Source organism: Suncus etruscus, chromosome 4 (genome assembly GCF_024139225.1).
Source record: "Suncus etruscus isolate mSunEtr1 chromosome 4, mSunEtr1.pri.cur, whole genome shotgun sequence".
Classification (NCBI taxonomy): Eukaryota; Metazoa; Chordata; class Mammalia; order Eulipotyphla; family Soricidae; genus Suncus; species Suncus etruscus.
In genome coordinates, this window is record NC_064851.1 from 139,439,841 (window position 1) to 139,458,701 (window position 18,861).

Sequence of the window (18,861 nt, forward strand, 5' to 3'; positions counted from 1 at the left end):
ATATTAACCAGAATACACTGTTACTAGAGGCCAGGCACTTGAAGGAATACAACTTTAAAATTCATAGACATTGGTAAACCTCCAAAATTATTTTTGGAAATCTAACAATTAATCTCTATAATGCATTGTCTTATATTCTTATCAACCACAAGTTTAATTATAAGATCATTAAAGGTTCCTTGGTATTATTTTCATTAGCTGTACAACAAAGGGCAATAATGTTTCACTTTTATTTTGTTTTGCCTTTTTCCACTACTTATTCCCTTTCTTTTCTATCATTTTCCTTATTTATCCATAAATTAATCTCATTGTCTAGCTTTCCTATTTAGCAATGATGATTTGTAGGATTTGGGATAAGGAACAGTTAAAGATGTGCTGTTTTTATAGTCTTAAGCCTGAACAATTTTATTATAAGTTAAAGCCATTAGTAATATTTATTGTTGTTATATCAGATTATAGATAATACTTTTATAAGAATTATTTATTATAGTGTTTAGACATATAAATATCTTTTCATGTGTTAAAGTTTTTGAAAATGTGTTTATTCCTAACTATGAATTTCATAGTTGAAAATCATATGATTTTATATAAATTTTATGAAATTCATAATTAGAAAGTATATAAAATATTTTGCACTTAAATCATTGTTTCATTGTTTAAGTTGTAGGTATAAATATGAGTTCCCTGAAATTTCTAGTGCCTAAGGTTATTTATGCAAATACTTCTATAGTCAACATGCTAGAATACAGAAAGTACTGCTTTCAGCTAGCATGTCAGTCATTATGCCATTATTTCTCCCTGTATGTCATGCTTAAAATTCAGATGATTTATTTAGTGACATATATACAAGCATACTTGTAATTCTGAAATTTTGACATTAAATGGCAAACTAGTATGAAAGGGCTCCATTAGGTAGCCTAATGTATATTCAAGTGACAAGACATGAAATTTATTCTAAAAATGAATTCAATCTACTGACAGTGGGGAAGAGGAAATTATTTAGAATATTTGTTTAAAATTTTATTGGTATATTATTTACTGCATCTCTATACAAACCTTTGATTTTGCATGTCAGTACTTAGATGAAAAACGATTGCATTTCAATACATTGTAATTGCATATATATTTTTCTTCATACTTGGTGAAATAATTTTGAGTATAAAATGAATAAGTCCACATTGTGTTTTAATTTACTTAGCCATTGAACCACAAAGACTATGCTAAATGTTATTATCTCTATAGCACACCAATAAGCAGATTTAACACACTTGCAATTTAATGTGCATAAGAGGATAATAGCTTTTTAAAATTTGTTTTTACTGTAACCTCTGGACTATCTTATTACATTTGTATCTCATACCTTTTATAGTACTAGAAGAGCTGCATATATGCATGCATTCATGTACATTGTTCCTAGAATAGTAACTTACATGAAGTCATTTGAATATTGAATTAGGCTACATTGAGGGAATCTATAGAAGTTGTTTGGACATTTTAACTGATTTTGACTATGTAAGGACATTTTATACTTACTTTTTTATTTACATATTATATTTTCCTTGAAATTATTTTAGTCATATTTCTCTGTTTGCTTGGCCACTCATTTAAAGAAATAGTAGAGGGCATTCACAAAGCATATAGTTACCTAGTTTCCCCATAATAAGTCAGAATTACAAATTTTGTGAAGCTGGAATGAAATTTGATTTACAAGGCAGTAAAGAAAAAGTCTGATATTTGTAGAAAAGGAAGCAAGCAAATTTGGTGAGCAGCTGCATAGTGATGATGGAATGACTGTTTTGCCTTTGGCTGGGACTTCATCCACTCTGTGTGCAGCTGCAGGGCAAAATACCACTGGCTTCTCACCAGAAACTAGATTTTGCATTTTAATTGCAAAGGTGTGCCTACCACCTTGACCACCAGTGGGCAGAGCAGACCAGGATCTCTGGTCCTTTAAGACTCTCAGGAAAAAAAAATGGAGGGGAGGGAAACTATGAGTTGGTAAGATTGATGTCAATTGTTTTTAAAAATCAGCAAGAGGAATAAAATAAAACTTAAATAGAACAGCAAACACTCAGATTTTCTTGAAAGATAAAAGGCTGGAGATAGATTCTCAGGTTTTATTTTAAATTAGAGCCAAATCAGCTACAAAAGAGTAACTGCAGTAGACAATTAAACTTAATCTTTGTCTGGAAAATTTTCTAAGGTTAGAAGAAGATGACCTTGCAGCTCCATTGTTTTTATATTAACTTATAGTCCCTTCTTAGATTGTCATATTACTGGACATTCATCAGTCTACATTCAGACTTTTCATCATTGTGGAATCAACAAGTTGCTTTACAATCTTTCATCTCATCTATAAGATTGAAACTCTTTCTATTGTTTCAATTCAAATGTCATCTCTGAGCACAAAATAAGCAATTCTGATGACAAAGTACTTATTTTATTCACATTAAAAAAAAAATCTAGTTCCGATTCTCCACCAAATTCTTTCTTGATCTGGAGGCTAGCTCTTGCCGGCATGGGGTTTGGGGAGACCTCAGGCTAGACAGGCCCCCAGCCATCCACCTCTTCTTCCCCGGTCTCCAGGCCTTCCCTGGGTGCCATCCCAGGTTGTCAGAAATGTGGGTTCAGGGCAGACTACTCTAAAGGAGTCTCCAGGCTCTCCCCACCCTTCCCCAGCACTGGGGGGGGGGGGGGAAGGCACAGAGAGGAGGGTGGGCAGATGTCTGGCTTCCGGTTCTACACTGAATCCTTTCTTGATCTGGAGGCTACCTCTTGCCAGCATGGGGTTTGGGGAGACCCGGGTCCAAGGCCTTCTCCCTAGCTTGGGGGTACTATGAGGTTCAGCAAGCCTAGCTGGGTTGCTGGGCTACACTGAGGCAGTCACTGGCAACTTTTTTCTCACCGGTCTATATTTTCAAAACCCGCATTACTGTATTTATTAATAATAATCCCTATGATTAAGGTATGTTTTGAATATGCAGAATGTCCATCTTGTATATTGCCCTTTCTCACACTCCTAGGAGCTAATTTTTAGTCCTTCACTCCCTCACTCCCAACCATCATTACCCCAGATTTACCCTTTTTACCTTCAGTACTGCACAGGCCAAATTACTGACCAAAGTGGTTCACCGGATTTAACACCCCCCAACTATTTCAAAAGACATAAAAGGGACACATATATGCTTTTGAATATTTTATAAGTATTTCCTTAACAGCTATAACTCTTACTAAGTATTCTCTTATACAGTGACTATTTTCCTCACTATTTTTCTGTTCTTCCCTTTGTGATCTGTTCAGTAAGGAATTCTGGTAGAAGAGTCTCTTAAAGTTTATGTTTGAACCAAGTTACGAGGAGTGTTGGACTTGTTAGAGACCCCATATGCACCAATAGTGCCACGTGGCATTGTTCCTCTTTTGCATAGGCACATTAAAATGGGAAAATACTATGCTTACAAACAAGTTCTTATCTATTAGATATAGAAACACACAAATCTTGTAATGCAATGGGACCTTACACCCTGAACATTGTCATAATGACCTGGTTCAGGCCTCAGAAGAATGGGCATTCTCCATTCACCCTTGAACCAGGGATACCATCTACGAAACAACCAAGGTTGTCTTTAACATCACTAGGGAGCAGTCCTCTACCAGGGAAGACACTACCACTGCTCTCACATTGACCTACTCAAAAGAGACTTCCTTTAACACCCAGAAGACTTAACAACAACAATGACCTGCTTTCAGGACAGGGTTCTCTTCATTGCCAATGTCCCAAATCTCCTAATTGCAAGGTGAAGCTAGAGGACTCTCCACAACATCCTGACTTCATGTAGGATATGCACAGATTCCAGGATCTTTAACTACAGAAACCTGACATCAACAACAGCTACTGTGTGAAAAATAAAAGTGTATTAACACTATAGACAAAGACTTGAGTTGGACAACCTAGTATGCCTGGAGCCTAGAGTTGGTCTTATGCCAGAAAATTGCAGGGGTAAGGTCTCCTTGTATGAAGGCCAAGGCTTTTCCTTTCCATGTTCCCCCTCACCCCCATATTTTGCTGGGCCTATGCAAACAACAATTACCACTCTAACACCGTTTTAGCTGTGGTCCTTCGACTCTAATCCTTAAAAAAAAACACTTAAACTATTGAGGTTAACTTAAACTAATATGCATATGCATGGAACTGTAAAAAAAATACTATTCCTTCAATGTTAAAGGAGTTACATAAAATATATGGCTCTAGATTGCTTTGTATACTGCTAAGATATGTTTTAATATACTACATTCTGGAGACTTGAGGGACAAAGTAATTGTATATGGGTTTTGTGTTATTTTTCTTTATGCTCTTTGGCTGAAAGTTTAAAATTAAGGTGTCAGCAAGGGGATTTCTTCTGAGATTTCTGTTTATGGGTGATTGTCTTCCCACTGTAACTTTACCTTGTCCTCTTTCTTTGCATCTTTGATCTCATAATAAAAAATAAAATAAAATAAATTTAAAAAAAACTAGGGCCAGAGATAGCACAGCTGTAGGGTGTTTGCCTTGGATGCAGCCAATCCAGGACAGAGGGCAGTTTGTATCCCTGCATCCCATATGGTTTCCAGTGCCTGCCAAGAGCGATTTCTGAATGCAGAGCCAGGAGAAACCCCTGAGCACCACTAGGTGTGACTCAAAAAAATTTTTAAACTCACCACAAAGAGTGATGAGTTTAGTTAGAGAAATAACTACATTGAGAACTATCCTAATAATGAGAATGTATCTGGGAAATAGAAAGCCTGTCTATGTACAGGCAGGGGTGGGGTGGGGAGGAGGGAGATTTGGGACATTGATGATGGGAATGTTGCACTGGTGAAGGGGGTGTTCTTTACATGACAGAAATCCAACCACTATCATGTTTGTAATTAAGGTGTTTAAATAAAATATTATTTAAAAAATTAAAAAATCTGTTGACACTGTTTAGACGCCACCATATTTACTCATTGGCAAGTTCCATAGACTCATTTCATTCACAAAAGAGATATAAGCCAAGTCATAAAATACATGTACATCAGCCCTGTAGCTGAAAACTGGGACATTCTTGAGAGAATGGGAGGATCAAGTCCCTGGCCTGCACAAGCCTCAGCACTTTCACCTACAACTCATCATCACAGTTACACCAGTGGCCCAACTTTACCCCTTTACCACTGACCTGTGCAGAGATGCCTAACAGACCAAATAGCTGGTAGGCTAGTATTTGGGATAATATTTACAGGACTTTATCAGAGTTGACTGAGAGCAGCTTTCTCTGCCTGTCATACTGCTGGGTAGCCTGGCAACCATAAGCAGGCTCCAGTTGCCATGTCAGCTGAACTTGGAATTACAGGAGCTTGTGGCTCTGTGACACCTCCAAAATTTTCAATACTGACACCCCAGTAGGAATACACCAAATTACATGTAAAAGTAGCATAGAAGACACCTAAAGTTAACAAACAAAACCAGTAACATAACAATCATCTAGGAACAAGCAGTTGAAAACCTCTAGTCATTGACTTAATAACCACTTAGTGAGATATGACAATTTTCACCAATTTTATTTTTTTGAAGTTTTTAACAATACTTCCATTACCATTTAGTTGTAAACAAACAATATAAAGTCAATTATTTTATGCCTGCCAAAGGGGCAGTCTTGAGGGGGGGTTGTTATTGGAACTTTTTTTTTCCTCTGACTTTAAAATGTTTTTTGTTTTTTTTTGTGCCAGAGCTCTGTTGGTGGAGACATAACTTGACTTAGGTGGCTCAACTGCAGGATGAGGGTATAGAACACTTTACCTGAGTCTTTCAGGGCCGGCTTTGAAGCTGTCTGTGGTCTCAGGCGCTGGCCCTTTGCAGCAGTAGCAACAACTTCAGTTTCTTCTAAAGCTTCTTGACGATGTCCAGCCTATCGACGAGCTGGCCCTGGACGTAGAGCTGAGGGTACCTGGGCAGTTGTAGAATTTCTTGAACCCCAGCTGCGCTTCCTCATATTTCAGGATGTTGAAGGTCTCTTAGCCCACACAGATGTCAATTAGGGTCTCCAGAATTTGTGTGCTGAACCTGCATTTTTGCTTTCTGTTTGTTCTCTTTCATAAAGAGCAGCACAGTAGCTTTATTTGTCAAGACTTTTCTCTAATTTTTCTCTAACTTGGGCACTCTGGGGCAGATGTTCGAAAGTTCCTAAATTCTCAGAAGTTTCTAATTTTATAACTTCTAATTTTATATTGGTGGGGGGTTTGGTGTTGGAACATGGGTTGGCAGAAACAAATGAATTATGAACAAATATGTAAACCAGTATTAAAAGAAACTGGCATATTTATTATTGAGAATAAAATTCTAGCATTAGAGATGAGGGCAAAGCTTTGGGTGTTAAATTATGTATCCCTCTGTGGTGATGTTAAAATAAAAAAATAGATATATAAATTTCAGAATATTGGGGAATATTGTCATTATGGATCAGCATAATGGTGAAATCATTAATCGCAATAGAATTATGTTTTTAAATCATTTTAATGATCTGGGGAAATGTTCACTGTATATGCAATGTGAAGGAAAAGAACAATGATATAAAAACTATTTACAAATAATTTCATTGGTAAGAAAGTGATGTGTAAGATATCTACAAACACAAGAAGGAAGTCATTAAGCTGTCAAAATTTTCATTCTAAATGAGGACATTTGGAATAATTGTAAATTTCTTTTGTATTTTTTTAACATTTTCATAAATGATATATTTTATTATATATTATCCTAGTTAAATAAAAATAAATTGGGAGCAGAGAGATAGTTCAGTAATATTCGTGCTTTGCATGTGACTGAACTGGTCAATTTAAACAATTTTTTAATTATTATTTGTACTGCCTCAAATCAGGATAAAAAAATATGTCTCAAGTAAGTAAAAACAAATGCCTTCCATGTGTAACATGCTGAGTTCCATAAGGCACCTATGTTTCACTACTCACCACCAGATAAGGTCCTGGTGGCTATTGTGTATCACCAATATGAGCACTCCTGGAGTGAGTATTACTGGGGTAATCCTTACTACAGATTTATTTGGTTTTTTTGTTTGGGGGGGGGCATATGCAGCAATGCTCAGGGTTTACTCTTTGCCTTATGTTCAGTGATCACTCCTGGTAGGCTCATGGAATATATGTGCTGGGGATTGAATCTGGATTGACCACATTCAAGTTAAATGCCCTACCTGCTATACTACCTCATTTTACTACTTCTTGATCCAACTTTTTGGTTTTGGCCACACTATTCTTTCCCTATTCCTTTTTCTCCCTCCTTTTTTTTTTTTGTCGTTAGGTGACACCCAGTTGTGCTCAGGTGTTACTGCTGGCATTGTTCTCAGGGATCACTCCTGTTGGGTTCAGGGAATCATATAGGATGCTGAGGATCAAACCCAGATTGGCTGTATAAATGCCCTATCTACTGTACTGCTATACTGTCTTTCTGGCTCTTTCTTTTTCTTTTTAAACTTGCAAAGCTTAACTGAATTCCTATTATTAAATTTAATATAATGCAGCCAAGTCTTCCTCTCTAATTTAATACTTCTTTAGTTTTTATTAGTGGCATAATTCATTTTTACATTTACAAAATTTAGAACTACACATTCTCCTTTTTCTTTTTTGGTTTGCTGGGTCACACCCAGCAGTGCTCAGGGGTTACTCCTGGCTCTGCTCTTAGGTGTTTCTGGTAGGCTCAGGGCACCATATGGGATGCCCAGATTGAACCACCATCCTTTACATGCAAGGCAAATGCCCTACCTCCATGCTATCTCTCCAGCCCTCCACATTCTTCTTTTTAAGAATTATTTCCAGTTATCTGCTATCAGTCATGAATCAATTATCTAATTTCCTTATCTTCTTAGCACTTCAGCTAGTCTCAAATACTAAATTTCTGTTTTTGTTTGTTTCTTATTGATTTGGGGGTCGCAAATGGCTATCTGTATTCAGAGCTTGTCCTGGTTCTGTGTTCAGGGCTAACTCCTGGGGGATTATATGTGGTGCCAGGGATCAATCTCAGGCCTACTATAAAAGGTAATTTGTCTTAACCACTGTGCTAACTCTCTAGCCCCAACCCTGTTTTGTTTTGGTTTTGGTTTTTGAACCACACCTAGTGACTCTCAGGGGTTACTCCTGGCTATGCACTCAGAAATTGCTCTTGGCTTGGGAGATCATATGAGATGCTAGGGATCGAACCAAGGCCCATCCTGGGTCAGTTGCATTCAAAGCAAATGCCCTACTGCTGTATTATGGCTCTAGTCCTGTATTTATTTAATTAAATTTATATTTTTGAATTGTGTGATCAGATAATTGTGTTTATTTTCTTTACAAAGTGCTCAAGTGGAATCTATTTTTAATGTATTACAATTGACTTTATTTCCTTTTACTTGAATTCTAACTTATTTTCATGTGATTTCTTTTCATTTTGTTTCATTAAAATGTGTATACTTTTTGCATTTTCTCTAATCATTATATATAGTTTAGAACTAATTCACTTCCACAGTCTCTTTTTCTATAGTATATACAATATTGGAAGAGTTTATCTGAGCTATTTTTCAATAACCTTTATGTCTTTTGATATTTGTGATGCGGTGAGAGAAGGATTTTTAGCCATTCAAAAATATATACTAAGGTAATGAACACTTTTTTAAATTTAGTCTATAGGCGTAAATTCTTATTCTCCAAAGAGTTGGACAATATATTATTCAGGAAGGGGCAGACTATACTCATTGAAATTATAGTGATTTCTCATAGATATTTTTGTTGTTTGTTTGTTTTTTGGTTTTCTGTTTTTTTATTCTTTTTTTAGGTTGTAGCAATAGCACAACACATAGTTCACTTCTGCCTGCAGTTATCCCTGGTTTGATCCCTGGCACCCCATACATGTCCTTGGAGAATGCCAGGAGTGATCCCTAAGGGCAGATTCAGGAGTAAAGTCCTGAGGACACAGCTAGATATGACTCTTAAATAAAACCAAAACCAAAGCAATATCACAAAAAAGATCCTTTTTGTTGTTAGCATAAAATTACAATTATCCTTCCATTTGTTGTTTTACTTTTTAAAAAGCAATGGCTTTTTTTTTAATATGATTTTTATTTTGATCATAGTGTCTTACATATTGTTGACAATAACATTTTAGGTACATATTTACATAAAATCAGGGGGATTCCCATCACCATATATATATAAAATAACCAAGGTTTTGTGCTTTTTGTATTTTTGTTTTTTCCCCTCCTGCCCTGGCACAGTAAATATTGGGGTCATTCGAAAAGGAATTCACTTGGCCTAAGAAATATGGGGTTTCTCCGTCCTTGGAGTATACTGTCATGGGATCAGCTCTAGACTTTGTTCAGGATCATTTATTCTCCCGATGGTGTTTTTTTGGTGTGTGGAAGACTACTGCTCTGTCCAGTGTGATCCAATCAGAGCTCTGTGTTTAGAGGTCTCAGTATCTGCACAGATCCTGAGGTGGGACTTATGATGAAGTCAGTCTTTGTGGTTCTAGAGGTTCTGTTACCTCAGTGTCATTTTAATCCATCTTCTGTGGTTGGTGATCTTGGTCTTTGCACTGAACCTAGGATGGCACCTAGGATAGCGTCTTTCTTTGTGCTTCCAGAAGCCCCATTCTGTTGCAGTTGTCTCTGTCAGACCTTTGGGACTGGGGATCATGATTATTGTGCAAGTCATAGTTCAAACCCTAAACTAGGGCTTTTTTATTGGTCCCAAGATGTATACTGTCTGGTCGTGGTTCTAGTAACCAGTCATCTGTAAGTCACGATCTTGGCTTTTGGACCAACCAAAAAAAATTTTTATTTGTTTTTTTTTTTTTGGGGGGGGCACACCCGGTGCGCTCAGGGGTTACTACTGGTTATGTGCTCAGAAATCACTCCTATGTATGGGGGGATCATATGGGATGTCAGGGATTGAACCGAGGTCCTTCCTGGGTCAGCAGCATGCAAGGCAAGCACCCTACTTCTGTATTACCATTACAGCCCAAGAAGCAATGCTTTTAAACTGTCATTCTTAACAATCACTCTTTTGCTAGTTGAATTTTTGTTTTCATTTTTTCTCATCATTACTTTTAGGTTCTTCACTCATTAAAGTAATAAAGCTTAAAGAAGATGGCTCTAATGGTTGGTGAAGGAAAACTGAACAAATGACCTATATTTAGTTGAAGTTTTTATTACAGCTATTATTTGCCACAATTCCTTATTTCATGAACAAAAACAAAGTATTTGGGATACGCACCTCAGAATTAAAATAATTTTATAAATGTGTTTATAGTTTACACTGTGGTAAAACATACTTAAAATGTTATGTTTAATTTTCTGATTTTATGGGAGAATTTGGCATAATGTTAAAGTGACAGGACTATAGAATGTACAAAGAACTCATGTGGTCCCCTGAGCAATGCTGGGAGTAATTTCTGAGTGCAAAACCAGGAGTAACCCCTGAGTTTCACCTGGTTGGCTCTCCACCCCCAAACGAAGACAAGACTTACATATTAAAAACTGAATGATGAAGTTATATTTAGTAATATTTTGAACTGTCCTCATAAAATACGAATAAGTTTGTCAATGTTTTCTAAGACTACCTACGCATTTTTGCAGTATTTCATTACGAATTAACATTCAGATTCATTTATAGAAGGATGGGATGAGTAAATGCATGGTTGGATGCTAAAATCAATTTTAGATTGGTGAAGTAGAGTTTGGGGTGTAATCAACCATTGCTAAAATTCTATTAAAAGTAAAATATTTAATCATTTTATCTTTCAAATTTTGGAAGTTTGACATGTCATTGAAAATTACTATTATTTTAATATTTTAAGATGCTAGAGTCCTCCAGTTGTAAAATTTTACCTGCATTATTAAGTAGTTTCTCACTTTCAATTGGTATAATTAATTATGTCCTTAACACATATTCATGTCAGAATATAATAAGAAAAATATTTCCTAATGAATGTGTTTTAATGGAACAAAAAGAACTTTACATCAGGATTCATAATTAAGGAATATTAATCCAGACATATAATCAACTCCTTAAAATGTTTTTTCTCTATAGTAGTAGTCTTCTGTAAAATTTGTTTTCTGCAATGCTTGAAAAAGAAAGCTTTAACTTTATAGTTAACAATAACATTTTTAGGACATGTCCTCTAAGACATGCTTTCAAGTCTGTCCTTTTCAAATTTGATTAAAGAAAACATATTTTTCTCACATATTTTCTTTGAATTTTTTGTATTCTTTACTATGCCTAAATAATTGATTGTTTACATGTCATGCCTCACTTGAGCTTTTCCTACTAATAAAAATTTGAGTTACACAATTATCATCCAATAGGTGTGGTCCCAGAAGAAAAACTTAAAAACCAACTTTCTGCCCTCATTAGTTTGACCTTACTGATATGAAGAATTTTTTTTTTTGGAGGGAGGAGCATGGTGTCTAGTTTCTAGGGTTTACTCCTGGCTCTATACTCAGGGATTACTTCCTTAGTTCTCAGGTGACTTTAGCTGTGCCTGGGTTAGTCAAGTGAAAAGTCTTAGCCCCTGAACTAGCCCTATGAAAAATTATTAAGCAGGATCATTATTCTTGAAAGTCTTGTAAGCTAAATGTTATTAACTATCTAATAATTGGATCCAATCCCTAGGAGTAACTGTATTTCGAATTATGAACAAAAGTAAAACCATGAAAATGTCCAAATAATGTTAAATTATAGTGCACTCTATTATGTATTATTCAACCTTATAATTTTGAAATCTCATGAACATCTGTTGCCCTAGATAAATGTGTTCTTTAAATTGTATACATAACTATATGTCCATAATCATTGTTACCTGGTATATTGATTTTATCTGTTAGTATGCTTCTTACTAATTTATGTTAAAATATTCTTAATACTTATTTTGTACATAAATTTAATAGCTTTTACAGTTTTTTTGTTGTAGTACTCTTATTTCAGATAATAAATATATAGTGTCTTTTTCAACTTAATTTTCTAAATATAAATTTTACTCATATGTTGAGCAACACTATAATGCATGGTACTCTATTGAAAGTATTCAGATAATGGTAGTAAATCCTTATGTGCCTCATTTGGATTACTAGAAGTAATCATCTCAATATCATAGGAGGATCACCTATGTTAATATGTAACTTTAGATTCTGTTTGGGAATGTCAGAAATGACAGCAATATTGGTGCTTAGCTGTTCTTTTGTCTATGAACTGTGAATGAACTTCTAGATAGAAGAGCAGCTTTTTTCCAGACATCAATGCTAAAGTAGTTGATGAGTGCTCATCTTTCAAAGTATAAATTATCTAATTTTAAAGTAACTTCTTCAGATTTTTAATTCTCTTCAAGATTTTTTACCTCAAATATTTACAATTGACGATAATAACATTTAAACACCTACTAAGGATTCTCAGTAGCTGGAAAAGAAACATTTCTCTGAAACCCATTTTGGGAATGATTACATGTAGAATTTCTCTAGCCTCTTTGCTCTAACTGATACTCTCCACTAAGTCTAAGGATCAAATATGTGAAAATTGTGAGTAGAAACTCCTAACACCCCTAACAGCCCAGAGCACATCTCAACTTTAAACAACATACAGTATTAGAATTATCAGAAGTAAGAGCGATCTAACAAAGTGGTGGCAGTGTATCTTCTCTTAAGCTTAACTTTCTAACCAGTATAAACAAATTATTTTTTAGCGGAAAAAGAAAAATTTAATGGGCAAAAACAATTAATATTCATTCAAAACCATCAGGTAGGCTCAATTATTCTGTATCTCCATATTGTCTCCTATCTGGATCATGTGCAATAACAACAGTCTTTGTTGCCTGCAACCCCTTGCTTTAAATTTTCTGTCTCCTTTCTGCACCCTGATTCAATTTCCAGGAACATGAATGCCCGGTGACCGCAGTAGAACCTCTTTTTCTATTAGGTAACCCTGTAGGCTGTCTTTCCTAATTGATTCTTATAATCATTTAACTAAAACCCATCTCTTACTATTAGAAGTCCCACGATTTCTGCTAATTATTAAAGATGCTCTTTGTTCCCAGAAACTTATGGCACCCAAAGAGTGCAGATTTTTCTCTTTTTCAGAAGCTGGCCCTACAATAATTCTGATCCCTTACCTTTCTTATTGTAATATGTCTGTGAATAGAGCAGCAATTTCTGTTATTTGCTTTGTGAACCTTATCTTTACTCAGCAACAAACCTCTCAGTCAACAAGAACCTACACGAGTTTATATTACAAACACTGTTCACGGCAGGACTGAGCAGATTGGTGACAACTTATATCATAGTGATGAGAGCTTATTTTACTTGCTTCTTTTGTTTTACCTTCTTTTCAGTAAGGTCACAGGGAATATTCAACCACTGGTTATATGTAGCATGTCTTATTTATGTATAATTGATCATTTTTAAATATCCGAGCCCAGGATTGGAGACTAGAATTCAGTATGGAATTTGGAAGACTGAAAATTGGAGTGTTTTTAAGATGCAGTCTGGCTTTGGTTCTTCTCTGTTCAGCCAAGCTTGGAGAGAGAATTCATGGCCTGCCAGTCTCTGTTGTAAAGGAAACTAGCCCCACCTGTTGTTCAAATTCATTTTGCTTGTGTTTAATGAGGAATTTTGACCATGGAAGCTTCTCTTTTGAGTGGGTGTTTCTTTTGTTCTGAGTAGAATCACCAAAGTGATCTCTCTTAAAAAAAAAAAAAAAAACAGCACTTCAACGGGAAAAAGAATTATATTTTGAAGTATGTCATTGTTAAACAGTGACCAATGATATACATTGATTGCAATTGCACTTCATATTCAAAAGCATCACTGAGTTAAGATGTTTATTTTTATTATTGTTTTTGTCTTTGAAATTAGTCATGAATAATTTTTTGTTTTAATTTTATTTTAATTTTCACAGGTTTTCCCATTTTAACTTTTATTTAATACATTATCCTTGATAGTCTAGTCATGTGGTGAATAAGACTTTTAAGTAGATGATAAGTAATTGTATATAAAATCTTGTATATTCATTGGAAAACAGTATTCACACAAATGATAAACTTAATTTTTTTTGTTTATTAGGCTATTGTTTTTACTGAAGTTTTAGTCTCAAATGACCCAAGTCATTAGATTTCTGTTTTGTCTTGTGTTTGAATAAAGACAGTTGAGTTAGAACAATAAAAAAAGTGACTGGATAAATTTTTCCAAATCTCTCAAATACTTTAGTATATAAGAACAATCCTGAACAGAAGAAAATGAAAACAGAATTTTAGATTTTTTATTCATGTGCTTCATTTGTGTAGATTTTAGTTTTTATTTTACTCTAGTGTTAAATATAAATTATGAATATTATTATTATATGTTGTTTATTTTTGAGCCTCATTTGGCAGGCCTCAAGACTTCTTCCTGGTTCCTTGCTCAGGGATCACTTTTGACGGTGTTTTGGGGAACATTAATATCAAGAGTCAAACTTGAGTTGACTTACCTTCTATTTTTTCAAGAGATTACAATGTAAAGAGGGAAGGAAAATGTACATGATCAATATTTGTGAATACTTAAAAAACTTTTTACAAAGTAATTGGTTTTAAAATCATTATTAGTGGGGTCAGCGAGGTGGCGCTAGAGGTAAGGTGTCTGCCTTGCAAGCACTAGCCAAGGAAGTTCCAGGGTTCGATCCCCCGACATCCCAGGAGTAACCCCTGAGCATCAAACGGGTGTGGCCCATAAAAACAAAACAAAAAAATCATTATTAGTATCTTTTCTAAACATTGCTCTTGATCTAAACTTGTCATCTTAGATGCCAAAGATAGATATATAGATATATTTTATTCCAGGACATAATTTCTGGTTCTTCTGCTTATAGAGTTTACAACTCAGAGATTCTGTTTTGAAGGCAACCAGTTTTTAAAAGTTCTTCACCAATTCTTTTGGGCAGAACCACCATCTTCCAGAAAGTTGTCAAAATGATAGATGGTAATTTTCTTTTTAATTACCTCTGTAGTATATAAATAAGCACATACTTACAAATTCATAGTGGTATTCTCATGATATTAATACATTTATTTAACTAGCTCAGGGACCAGATTATATAGTAGATGAATAACTTACTTTACAACCTCCCAATCCAGATGATCACATATGATCCCACAAGCACAACCAGGAGAAAGTCCTGAGAATAGCCAGATGTGCCAAAAACAAACAAACAAAATTAACAATAACTAACTCTGTCCTTTCTTAACACCACTGATCTATCTGAGTCTTCTTAATGCCTAATCTTCCATTACTTCTTATTTTTATTCCCTACCACCACTCTATATCTTTCCTCTCTTCATTATACTCTGGGGCCAAGGGTGATCTGGGCAACCACTTTAAATAAAACATTTCATTCCCTCATGCAGATATTCTAAATACCACATACAAGTCATATTATCCTATGTTTATCCTTCCTTCTTTTAGCTTATTTTATTTAGTATATTTTCCAGTTTCATCCATGGTTCAGCATATTGCATGAGTGCATTATTCCTTACAGCTGTTATATGTACTTCATGATTCACTAATCTGTTGTTGAACATGTAGGTTAATTCCAAATTTTAGCTGTTGTACTGAGTGCTGCAATAAATAAGGGTAAGTATATGTAATACTAAAAATAACAAGAAAAAGTTCAAAATAGATTTTCAGATAATCTTAGAAGTTGTGAAACTAATTTTTTTGTTTTTTCTTTATTTTGGACTATGTTCAGTGATGTTCAGGGCTTAAATAACTATTCTAGCCATAGATTGACAAAACCCAATCAAAAAACAACCAGGCTTACAATTACAGTTGAATTCTCAAAGGGACGTCACCAAAAATTAGTAGAAATTAGTAGGCAGAGTACAGTACAGTTTAAAAGAAAGGAACAAATAAAATATCATGTGATTAGTATTCATTAAACAACTGAAAAATCTACTCCAAATTATAAAACATACATTATATATATTTAGGTAATATATATGTATGTTATTCCACCAAACTACATTCTGTGTCAGAATTTAACTATGGAATCATGACCCTAGATGACTTATCAGTAAATAGAATAAATTATTTTATATGAAAAGAAATGCTAATATATTATAAAAGTATTCCATAGCAATGCTGGGAAATTTATCTAATTCTATTGGCATTCTGAAAAATATTCATTTGATTCTAATACCTCTAAGAAAAAAATAACATCTAGTAGAATTTTCTTTGGCAAAAATTGAGGCACCAGAGAATAACTCAAAGGAGTAGGCTACTCTTTAACATGCACTGAAGCTTTGAATTTGAGTCAAATCACTTCATGGACCTAGAACATTGCTGGTTTGACACTGTGACTGCCAAAGCTGTCAGGGCAAGCATTGAATTCATACTTCTGGGCTGACTATCACTTATGCTGGGCTTCTGAATCCTCAAGCATCACTAAAGAGACTTTAATCAAGATAAAATAAATTAAAATGTATATATTTGAAAGACTATAGCAAACCATTAAAAAAATAATGACTACTCTCTTCTCCACGTTTCCTAAGGTTGAATTTCTACCACAAAAATGTGCTCACCCAGTTGGAACACATGACTCATAGAGATATCATCTAGATGTCTGTGGAAAAAATAGATTATTAACTGTCCAAGGTAGCTTAAGGGACACCTATTGGAGAGCTTGAAGATCATTTTTAGCTCTAGATTTCACATGCATTCCTCAGGATAGGATGCTTATTTTCTAGGCCAACATTTAAGGAACTTGAAGATTGCAAAGCTTTTCGCTTCAGATGAGCTGCAAGTTTTCCTCTACTAGTGATCTGAATTTGATGTTGAATAGCTTCATACCAGATTTATTTCCAAAATATTTTCTTAGCTTTGATGCTTTATAATAGCCTTTCCAAAACTAAGGGAACCCCAATAAATGGATTATTCATGCGACTGTGCAGAGTTTGGTATTTGACACGAACTGTATTTAATCTTTCTATGAGCATTAGCATTCTAAACTTATGAAAAATGTGTGACATATTAACTATATTTTATGCAACTATAGTTCAAGTCTAGGCATCTAAATGTAACATTGATGCTTGGTTTTATTTTTTTTCTGTAAGAATTGAATCTGCCTGGTAGAGGCAGATAGAAAGCTTTGCATGTTTTTTTAATTAAGCTTCTAGCTAATTTCTGACTAGATGTTACAAATTTAATGTTTTAGCTTAAATAGTAGCTAGAGTAAAAATTACTTTTCTTCATTATTAGAAGCAAATCATATAAATGATTTTATACCATGTAAAATGAGATCTGATAGCATCTATTGGCAATTATATACTGCACACATTTGAAGAATAAATATTTAAGTATTTTATTATAAAGAAATGGGCATCTGTATAATGTTAAAAATAATAACTAAAATAAAATAACAATATTCTGAAACTTTGATGCACATTCTTTATGTTCTTTGCAAGAAAGAAGAATTAAAAATTATAATCTAGTTCTAGAATGGAGTAAAATTGCCTCCTGAATAAGCTGCAACTCTCTCTCTCTTTCTCTCTCTCTTTCTCTCTCTCTCTCTCTCTCTCTCTCTCACACACACACACACACACACACACACACACAGAGACACACACAATCACTTCTAAAGATTTCCAGCACTATGTAATAGTTAAGATCATGACCATGAACTTCAGCAAGGGTTCAAAGTTTATAACTGATCAGTGGTATGATACAGAATTAGGTAGATCTTTACATCCATCTGGGACAATACCCTTTATATAAACATTGCAGGAAAAAAAAGAGCTTGTGGTAAGGAATGTAGATTGGTGTCCTTTTTAGTCATAAAAATTAAATAAGATGATTTACTTAAATAGATTAACTTTAGAGTAAATGTAGCAAAACTCAATAAAATGATTAGGAGAAAATAATTTAAAGAAGAGGTAAAAGTGACATATATTTTGACCATGGAAATAAAATAGACCAACTGTGTCTTCTCTTTCCTGGCAAAACAAAAGATTGAGAAGCAGCTGGTGATAGCAGGTAGGGTGTTTGCCTTGCATGCAGCCGATAGGGGTTTTATCTGGCATCCCTTACCAGAAGCAATTTCTGAGCACAGAACCAGGAATAAGCCCTGAGCACCTCCAGGTATGGCCCCCAAACAAAAACTAAGACAAAATAGAAGCAGCTGATGGGAAACTCTGTGACTGTTGCCTCTGATATTACACTCTCAACGGGAGGATTGTGTTGTTTTTTAGACTTAAATTGCCAAGTATAATTGCCAAGTATAAGCATTTTATCACTTCTGGGATATAAGGGACTATTTTTTCATTCATATGTTTTGTTTTGGAGCCATACCTGGTATTGATCAGTTGATTTACTTCCAACTCAGTTATGTTGGGCTTCAGGGGACCACTGGTGTGACAAGAATTGAACTTGGGTTGGCTGTGTGCAAGGTAAGTAAGTGCCCTAACTGGTCTATTATCATTCCAGTCCAGTTTATTTTCATTCTAGAAAAATGACAAATAAAAAGTTGCTTAAAATATTTGGAAAAGGTATGAGATCTAGATTGTTTTGAAAGTTGTTTCTTGGGCCAGAGCGCTGGTGCAGTAGTAGGGCTGCCTTGCACGCAGCTGACCTAGAACGGACTCCGGTACTATCCTCCCGTGTTCTATCTGGTCCCCAAGCCAGGAGCAACTTCTGAACGAACAGCCAGGAGTAACCCCTGAACATCAATGGGCGTGGCTCAAAAACAAAAACAAACAAACAAACAAAAAGGTAGTTGCTTCTTTAGTGCCTGTGCTGAGGACAACCATCATCCTCTCACCCCCATTTTATACAAAGAGCTTCTGCTTCC